Below are 10,041 nucleotides of genomic sequence, written 5' to 3'. Positions count from 1 at the left end.
CTGCTGGCTAAAAATAAACGTAAATACAGTAGGATTGTTATTCACGTCGGTGGTAATGATGTTCGTATACGCCGATCAGAATGCACCAAACTTAATGTGGAGTCGGTGTGTAGCTATGCTAAAACAATGTCGGACACCGTAATCTTCTCTGGTCCCCTCCCCAATCTGATCAATGATGACATGTATAACCGCATGTCATCATTTCAGCGCTGGTTGTCTTGGTGGTGCCCAGCAAACAATGTGGGCTTCGTAAATAATTGGACAGCCTTCTGGGGAAAACCTGGTCTGATTAAGAGAGACGGCATTCATCCTACTTTGGAAGGTGCAAATCTCATTTCGGCAAACATTTCAGGGCTTTGTGGACTTAATCCATGACAAACTGGAGTTGAGACCAGGAGGCGGAGTCGCAGTCTTACACGCTTCTCTGCGCTCTCTCCTAGGCAGTCATCCATAGGAATCCCGAACCCAATAAAATACCCAATATTAGCGGTGTGTGTGTCTGCCCAAGGACAAGTTAAGGTAAAACCTAATAGAGGTGTCATACATAATAACCTAATAAAAGTAAATGTAACAACTACTACAGTGCAACAAAACAGGAATATTAAATGTGGTCTCATAAACATAAGATCTCTAGCATCTAAAGCAATATTGGTAAATGATTTAATATCAGATTATAATATTGATATATGCTGTCTCACTGAAACTTGGTTGAGACATGAAGAATATGTCAGCATAAATGAGGCCACTCCACCCAGCCATATCAATACTCATATTGCCCGAGGCACGGGCCGAGGAGGTGGAGTTGCAGCAATCTTTGACTCAAGTTTACTTATCAATACTAAACCAAAATTAAATTATACCTCCTTTGAAAGTCTCGTTTTTAGTCTTACGCATCTGACCTGGAAAACTTTGCAGCCAATCTTATTTGTTACAGTGTACCGTGCACCAGGTCCTTATTCAGAATTCTTATCTGAATTCTCTGAGTTTTTATCAACTTTGGTACTTAAAACAGATAAAGTAATTATCGTAGGTGACTTTAATATTCATGTTGACGATGATAAAAATAGCCTTACTGTTGCATTTAACTCTATATTAGATTCTGTTGGTTTTTGTCAGAGTGTAAATAAACCAACCCACTGCTATAACCACACTCGACCTTGTTCTGATTTATGGTATTGAAATTGAGCAACTATTAGTCAAACCGCATAATCCTGCTTTATCCGACCATTTCTTAGTAACTTTTGAAGTACTGTTACGAGACTACAAAGCATTAGTCAAAAGCTCCTGCAGCAGAAACCTATCTGTTAGTGCTATAGCCAAATTTAAGGAAGAGATTCCACCAATACTTAACTCGATAGCATGTCTGCATGTAAGGGAGGAAACTTATACAAAATGTACACCACCCCAAATTGATCATGTTGTTGATAGTGCTACAGATGCGCTGCGAATAAAATTAGACTCTGTTGCTCCTTTGAAAAAGAAGAAAATAAAACAACATAGATTAGCTCCATGGCATAATGCCGAAACCCGCAAAATAAAGCAAAAGTCGAGACAACTTGAAAGGATATGGCGTTCCACTAAACTTGAAGAATCTCGTTTAATTTGGCATATTACTCTCAATGAATATAAGAAAGCACTGCGTAAAGCGAGAGCAGCCTACTACTCTTCATTAATAGATGAGAATAAGAATAATGCAAGATTTCTTTTCAGCACTGTAGCCAGGCTGACAGAAAGCCACAGCTCGATTGAGCCTTCTATTCCCATAGCACTCAGTAGTAATGATTTTATGTGCTTTTTTAACGATAAAATTGTTACTCTTAGAAACAAAATTAATGACCTCTTGCCTTTGACCAGTATAGTGTTATCAACAGCTCCCGGAAACGTAAGTTCTAATATTACACTAGATAGTAAACTAGAATGCTTTTCAGCCATAAACCTGGAACAATTAAATTCAATGATTCTCTCTTCTAAACCATCAACGTGTATGTTAGACCCAATTCCAACTAAGCTGTTGAAGGAAGTGTTTCCATTAATTAGCACTTATTTATTAAATATTATGAATATGTCTTTATTATCAGGCTATGTTCCACAATCATTCAAAGTAGCAGTGATAAAACCGCTTCTTAAAAAGCACAACCTCGATCCAGAGGTTTTAGCCAATTATAGACCTATTTCCAATCTTCCGTTCCTCTCAAAAATTCTAGAGAAAGCGGTCGCAAAACAGTTGTGTGATTACTTAAAAAACAATGATTTATTTGAAGATTTTCAGTCTGGCTTTAGAACACATCATAGCACAGAGACAGCTCTGGTTAAAGTCACAAATGACATTCTAATAGCCTCTGACAAGGGACGTGTCTCTATTCTTGTTTTGCTCGATCTCAGTGCTGCATTTGATACTATCGACCATGATATCTTATTGCAAAGACTAGAGCACTTAGTTGGCATACAGGGAACTGCTTTAGACTGGTTTAGGTCCTATCTATCAGAACGCTCTCAGTTTGTACGTGTCAATGATGAATCTTCCACACAAACCAAAGTTAGCCATGGAGTGCCACAGGGCTCAGTGCTCGGACCTATTTTGTTCACATTATATATGCTTCCGCTAGGCAATATTATAAGGAATCATTCTGTACATTTTCATTGTTATGCAGATGATACTCAACTATATTTATCAATCAAGCCTGATGAAATTAATCATCTAAATAAAATGCAAGACTGCCTTAAGGACTTAAAAACGTGGATGACCTTAAACTTTTTGATGTTAAACACGACCAAAACAAAAGTTATTGTACTTGGCCCGAAGAATCTACGAAACAAATTATCTAAGGATATACTAACTATGGATGGCATTAATTTGGCCTCCAGTGAGACTGTAAGGAATCTTGGTGTTATATTTGATCAGGATTTATCCTTTAACGCCCACATAAAATCAATTTCAAGGACCGCCTACTTCCATCTACGTAACATTGCAAAAATCAGACATATCTTGCCTCAAAACGATGCAGAGAAACTAGTCCATGCATTTGTTACTTCAAGGCTGGATTATTGTAACTCTTTATTATCAGTGTGTACCAAGAAGTCAGTCAAGTCGCTTCAGCTGATTCAAAATGCTGCAGCTCGTGTACTAACCAAAGTTAGGAAAAGGGACCACATTACTCCTGTTCTGGCTGCCTTACACTGGCTCCCTATAGAACACAGGATAGAATTTAAAATTCTTCTTCTCGCCTACAAAGCCCTTAATGGGCAGGCGCCATCTTACCTTAAAGAACTCATTATACCCTACTGTCCTACTAGGGCATTGCGTTCCAAGAATGCAGGGTTGTTGGTTGTTCCTAGAGTCTCTAAAAGTACAATGGGAGCCAGAGCCTTTTCTTATCAAGCTCCACATTTGTGGAATCAGCTTCCAGTTTGTGTTCGGGCAGCAGACACCCTATCCGTTTTTAAGAGTGCGCTTAAGACCTTCCTTTTTGATAAAGCTTATAGTTAGGGCTGATTAGATCCAGCCCCTAGTTTTGCTGATATAGGCTTAGTTTGTCGGGGGACATCTTACTTCTTCCTTCTCTCTGTCTATACCTGTGTACTCTCATGTTCCGATTAACCCAGCTTCCCCAAATGTCTTTCTTTTTGGTGTCTATATACGCCGGGATCCGGAGTCATGGATGATCCTGCGCTCCTCTGTCCTGGATCGCGAGCCCTGGATCTTGAGTCGTGGCTGTGGTCCTGGATCATAGGTCCTGGATGGATATCCTCGTGGATTCATCTTCCTATTATACACACATGCATTTCCAAACATTTGGACTACCTATGTTGCAAATGTATTATCTTTTCAATTTACACACGGCATCTATTGCACGTCTGTCCGTCCTGGGAGAGGGATCCCTCCTCTGTTGCTCTCCCTGAGGTTTCTCCCATTTTTCCCTTTAAACTGTGGGTTTTCTTCAGAAGTTTTTCCTTGTACGATGTGAGGGTCTAAGGACAGAGGGTGTCGTATTGTCATACTGATATTTTGTACAAACTGTAAAGTCCACTGAGACAAATGTAACATTTGTGATATTGGGCTATATAAATAAACATTGATTGATTGATTGATTGAATTGTCCCCATTTTTTCTTTAATAGTTACTAACATTAGATATTTTAATGAGATATGGACCGCAAAACAAAACATTTCCCTCGTTTTCATTTACAAAATCAAGTCACCAAATGCAAGTAGTTGCCTTAGCTTATTTTTGTTATGAGATGTTGATGTGAATTACTGTTCAAATTAGGTAATGTAATAATAGTTTTGGTCTTATGTTTTTTTTCGGGGGGAGGCCCTTTTTCCAGTTTAGAGCAATAGCCCCTCCAAATGTCTGTGCACGTCCCTGCTCTAGCTCTATTGTATTTAATATATATAGGCCTAGACTTATACATATTTACAGTATCTCTACTATAATTGACCAGACTTTGATCCTTTGTCTGCTTTATATAAGTTTATAAGTTGTTAGTAGCCTTAAGGGCCTACACAGTTGTTATGCTATACCACATCGCCCTTCACTGGACGTATAATGAGCTGCACTAAACTACATTTTAGCATTTCAAATACCTAGCCATTCTTTTGCGGTTATTTTGGTGAAAGTAACTCAAAAGTAATATAAAAGTAGTGCAACTCATTACATTTCAGAGACAGTAATATGTTAATGTAACTTATTACTTAAAAAAGACAGTAATAAGTAATATGTACTGTATTTCATTTTGGAAGTAACTTGCCCAACACTGTTTTTAACACATCATCCATGAATGTGTTGTATTCCATGGCATATTCTGTATCCCTCTTAAACCTCTTGAGGAGATTTAGAGTACGTTGTTTTACCATTTCCTACTTGTCAATGTCAGGCATAACTATGTCCTTTTTTTGAAAAGGCAAGGGTAGGTGATAGTGTCCATCCTTGAGTTCTACTGAACTTGATGCTATCTCCATTAACCTTTTATCTTCACCTGACATTTCCTTCTTCTCTTCATAATCTTTTTCCGAGAAGTCCTGATTGTATTGTGTGATGAGGAGATTATTCAGGTGGGCTAATGATATTCTGTTGACCATTGTCATCACAGGTCCGGATTCCACAGCAGTACAAGCGTTTAGTGCAGGGGTGGGGAACCTCCGGCCCCCAGGCCGTATACGGCCCGCGAGACCATTTGGTACGGCCCTCGAGGTAATTTCTAAGCACACGCACAAAAGAAAAAATTTAAGAAATCTAGGCCGCAAAAAAATTAAACAAACGAGCGCCTGTTTTTCCTGGCCAAGGTCAGGGTCCTTGAACACAACACAAGCCTAACGTTTCATAACGTGGTATATGTCTCATCTGACAGGGGTGCAGTTCTGATAGAGAGCACCAGAACGCCGCTCCGCCACTTCCAACAAATGCAGTACCCATAAGGAGCCGTACACATGCCGCAGTTTTTGCGTGGCTGTGTCTTTAGTTGAAAGCCCAGTGGTGATCTGTTCATCTGTCATACTGATCATACAGTCAATAACTTTGTTGTTATTAGCATCTGGTTAGCTAGCTATGCTAACGAATATAAGACGCTTTTTCTACAACCAGTGAGGTAAAGGCACATCTTTATATGATCATTATAGTTATAAAACAATAAGAGAATAAAGTAAACAGGTATAAAATACTATATGACGTAAAACAAGAATACAGTTTAAAAGGGGAGTCATTTGTAAAATATCCATAAAGAAAAATAAATCTGCTTACAGTTCTGTTTCATATGGTTGTTGAGAGATGTATCCATAGATCTCTTCATGTTGCTCTCAAAGTGCAACAGATTGATGCTTTTAACTTCAACATTTAAAAAATATATATTCCCGGGGGAGCATGCCCCCTGGACCCCCCTAGAGAGGGTTAGGTCCCCCCCCCACTTAAATCATGTCCACATGGATAGGAAACTAAATACATTTGCACACGTCTTGTGTCCATATCTTTCTATTTTGGTGGTCATGCCACAACCGTGCATGCATACGCGAGTTATGGTAAGATATCTGGATTAAGAGGTTGCTTTTTCTTTGCACAGCATGAAATAAATTAATGGGATGTAATTTTAGTATTTTTAAGCAGAGGTCAATCATTTGTACGGCCCTCGGAGGATGTTGAAAACGTATCTCCTTTGTCAATCTTGGCTCAAACAGGCACTATGGCTAGGGCACAATCCCTACCGGCCCCAGTGGCTTCACCAGCCGAGACAAGTGCACTGTTGAGCCAAGCTCCTTTTGTTTCAGTAGGGGGAGGCTTTTGTAGAATTGGACTGTCAATGTGAAGTATTGTTGGGTGACTCTTTTGACACTTTTGACATGTCAGCCTTTTCCTACAGTTCCTGCTCATATGACCCCTCATCAAACATCCAAAACAATAACCATTTATCTTCAAAAAGTCAACCTTTTCCTTGTGTGGATGATTTTTGAACTGATGGCAATCAGTTAGCGTGCTTGCCTTTACAAAAGTACCAAAAAGAGGCAGGACTGCCCCCTTGTGGCTGTTTGAAGGTGCCACGCTGCTCTGTGTTTGATGGTGCGGTGCTGCTCTCCTGATCACATGCTGCTGCGATGATGGTGGCGAAGCTGCTGCCTCTACTTTTAGGTGTTCTGTGGCTCATGGGTTGGCTCCTAGTGACCATCCTTGGGCTAGAGATGTGGCGATCCTGTATATCCCCAAATAATGGGTCCAGGAGTATTTTAGCTTGTTTTTCCATAAGCTCCACAAGATCACAACATCTAGCTCTCCTCTTTGTTCTCTGTAATATATTGTAGCGTTCTACAAAGGGAGTCGGAAATAGGCTTCAAGTTATTGGGGTTTATTCACTCCTTTGTTCGAACACAGACACCGGTTACATGTTAGGTTGCAGGTTTATCCTCACACACACTCTACACCCCAACTCACACCCATATATAGGGTCAACGTCACAACGTCCCCGCCCTCCCCCGTCTGCTCCCCCAACCACAGGCCCGCACCGAGACCAGCATCACTGTGCAGCTCTGTGATTGGCAGAGAGACGGGGGATGCTTGAGTGACACACTCAGCACCCTATACAGGGTCGCTACACTACCCCCCTACTACAAAGTTCCTCGCCCACGAGGAACAAATAAAACCTAGCACAAAAAAACTATAACTAAACACTGTTAGTAGAACTAGGAAAGTCTGGGTGGACTACCATCCCTTCCAGTGAGACCAGGGCGCATTGTTGCCCTCTACAGGAAACGAGGGGTCTCACTATACACTATAACTACCACACACAGTCTCTGAACCAACTCGGGGGTCGTGTCTGCCTTCTCGGCAGGGGGGCTGGGGTCAGGGGGACAGGGGGTGCCGGTTCTGGTCCAGGCCGGGAAAAGGGGAAGAAAGTGGGGGGGAAACTCAGACACTGACTGGCTGCTGCTCTTCTCGCCGGGGGACCTGAGTGGAGGTGTCGAGGGGGAGGCTGTGGGACCCGGTGTCCCTTGGGCATGTGGAGAAGCGACTCCTCTGTAAGGAGCCAACCTGTCTCTGTGGAGCACAACTTTACTCCCCTTGGGAGGCAGCTGCACCCTGTAGACCACTTCCCCCACCCTCTCCAGTACTCTGCAGGGACCACCCCACTGGCTGTCCAGTTTTTGGCACCGGCCTTTCTTCCGTTGTGGGCTGTAGACCCAGACCAGCTCCCCGGCCCGGAAATGCTGCCCTCTTGTCCTGGTGTCATAGTTCCGTTTCTGTCTCACTCCAGCACTTTTCTGCTGATCGCGGGCAAAGGCGTGAGCGGAATCAAGGCGGTCCTGAAGTCTCCTGGCGTACTCAGGCCCTGGAGGCGTGTCCAGGGAATCTGGCGGCTGACCAAACGCCAAAACAGCAGGGGTTCGAAGCTCTCTCCCCAACATGAGGAGGGCAGGAGAACAGGCTGAGGACTCCTGGACTGCAGAGCGACATGCCATGAGCACAAGGGGCAGATGCTCGTCCCAGTCGCGCTGGTGCTGAGACGTGAGGATGACCAGCTGCTGCCCCATGGTGCGATGGAATCTCTCAACTAGTCCGTCGCTCTGAGGTCGCAAGGGGGAGGTGCGTGTTTTGTGCATGGCCAGTTGTGTGCACATGGAGGCGACCCCCGGGACTCGAAATTCCTCCCCTGGTCACTGTGCAGGGTCTCCGGCACTCCAAACCGGCTGAACATGCCGGCCACCAAGGCATCTGCGACTCTGGCCATTTTGTGAAATAGTTTATGGCCGTGAGGACGTAGCGGTTACCCCTGTTTGACAAAGGTAGAGGCCCCACCACATCAACCGCTACTCTCTCCATTGGGGCCCCCACAGGAAACTGTTGCAACGGAGCATGGGAACGACCAGGGGGGCCATACAAGGGTCACAGCGGCGACAGAAGTCTTCGACATCCCTGAGACACTGCCCCCAGTAGCAGCCCTGTCGAAGGCGGCGGAGAGTCTTATACCTCATTCACACCAACGGTGTTTCGGGGCCGGTTCGGAGCTGGAGCTTGAAAAGCACCGGGTTTTCCTCTTCACACCGCAGCGGAGCAGCCTCTTAGCTCCGGAATCCGGTTCGTTTCAAGCACCAAAAAATTGTCCGGCCAGAGCGAAAGCACCGCATATGTCACGCTTACGTCGAGGCGGGAGCAGGGGCAGGGGCAGGGGCGGGATCAACTCCTGAACAACAACAAAAAGCCCGCTTTTTATCCAGCTTGTACACAACAATGAAGAAACTTAACAAGCAGCAGTGGTCCACTGAAGAGACCAGCTACCTACTGGGAATCTGGTCTTCCGAAGAGGTACAGAGGAAGCTGGAGCACAATCGGCCATTGTTGTTGTTGTCGGTGTCAGCTGTGAGGGGTTTCCGCGCGGTTTGGCTTTATGAAGCAGGCACGCAAACGGTTACGTCCTGACGCAAACGATGACGCAATGACGCAGCACCGGTCGGACTCTGGGCAGTGTGAAAAGAGCCTCCGCTAAACCGAAGAACCGGTTCTGAACCTGAAAAGCTCTAGCACGGAGCTTGAACCGGAGTTGCGTTGGTGTGAATGAGGTATATGTGACGCAAAGTACCCAGAGCCTGCCGTTCCATGCATGGCCTTGAGTACAGCCTCTTGCAGACCCCTCGGGACCACCACTTGCCACCTCTTCTCCCCGTTGCTGGCTCCTTCCACGCACGCTGTAGTACGCCCTGACACAGACGCAGAGCCTCAAACTGAGACCACATCTCCTTGGTTGCTTTGGAGAACACTGCCACTTCCTCCCACGGTGGCCGCTGCTGCAACTCGACCCACTGCAGTACAGTCTGTAGGACGGCGTCCAGCTCTTGCTGTTGCTTGCCACGTCCACTGTCTGGAGCTCCCGGCAAATAACCTCTTCTACTTGTCGAGCTGCCGCACAGACGGTGTCCTCCTCCAGCAGCTCCTTTTCACGAGTATCTCTCTTCTCACAGTAGTGGCATCCGCCGGCGGCACACGGGCGGCGGGAGCGAGCGTCTGCATTTGTGTGACGCACCCCAGCCCGGTGCTCCAACCTGAAGTCGAAAGCTTGGAGCTCTTCTAACCACCTGGCGACCTGCCCTTCTGGCTCCTTGAATGTCATGAGCCACTGCAATGCAGAGTGATCAGTCCTCAGGTGAACGCCTGGCCACACAGGTAGTATTTAAAGTGCCTGATGGACAGCATCACTGCCAAGAGTTCCCTGCGAGTGACGCAGTATCGTCGCTTTGCTTTGTTGAACGCCCGGCTGAAGTATGAAGTATGCCACCACCCGCTCCCTCTCTGGTGTGGTCTGGGAGAGCACTCCGCCTACACCCACGCCGCTAGCGTCTGTGTCCAGGGTGAACGGCAGACTGGGGTTGGCTGGGGCGAGAACCGGGGACTCACTCAAGGCACGCCGAAGGCTGTCAAAGGCTGCTTGACATTGCTCAGACCACAGGAAATCACTGTCCTTCTGCAGCAGCTGGAACAGGGGTGCAGCAGTGCAAGCAAAACCCTGTACAAACTTCCTGTAGTACGAGGCCAGGCCCAGGCAACTCTTCAGCTGCTTCTGGTTG

Source organism: Gymnodraco acuticeps, unplaced genomic scaffold, assembly GCF_902827175.1.
Source record: "Gymnodraco acuticeps unplaced genomic scaffold, fGymAcu1.1, whole genome shotgun sequence".
Lineage (NCBI taxonomy): Eukaryota > Metazoa > Chordata > Actinopteri > Perciformes > Bathydraconidae > Gymnodraco > Gymnodraco acuticeps.
Note: the sequence above shows the minus strand (reverse complement) of the source record.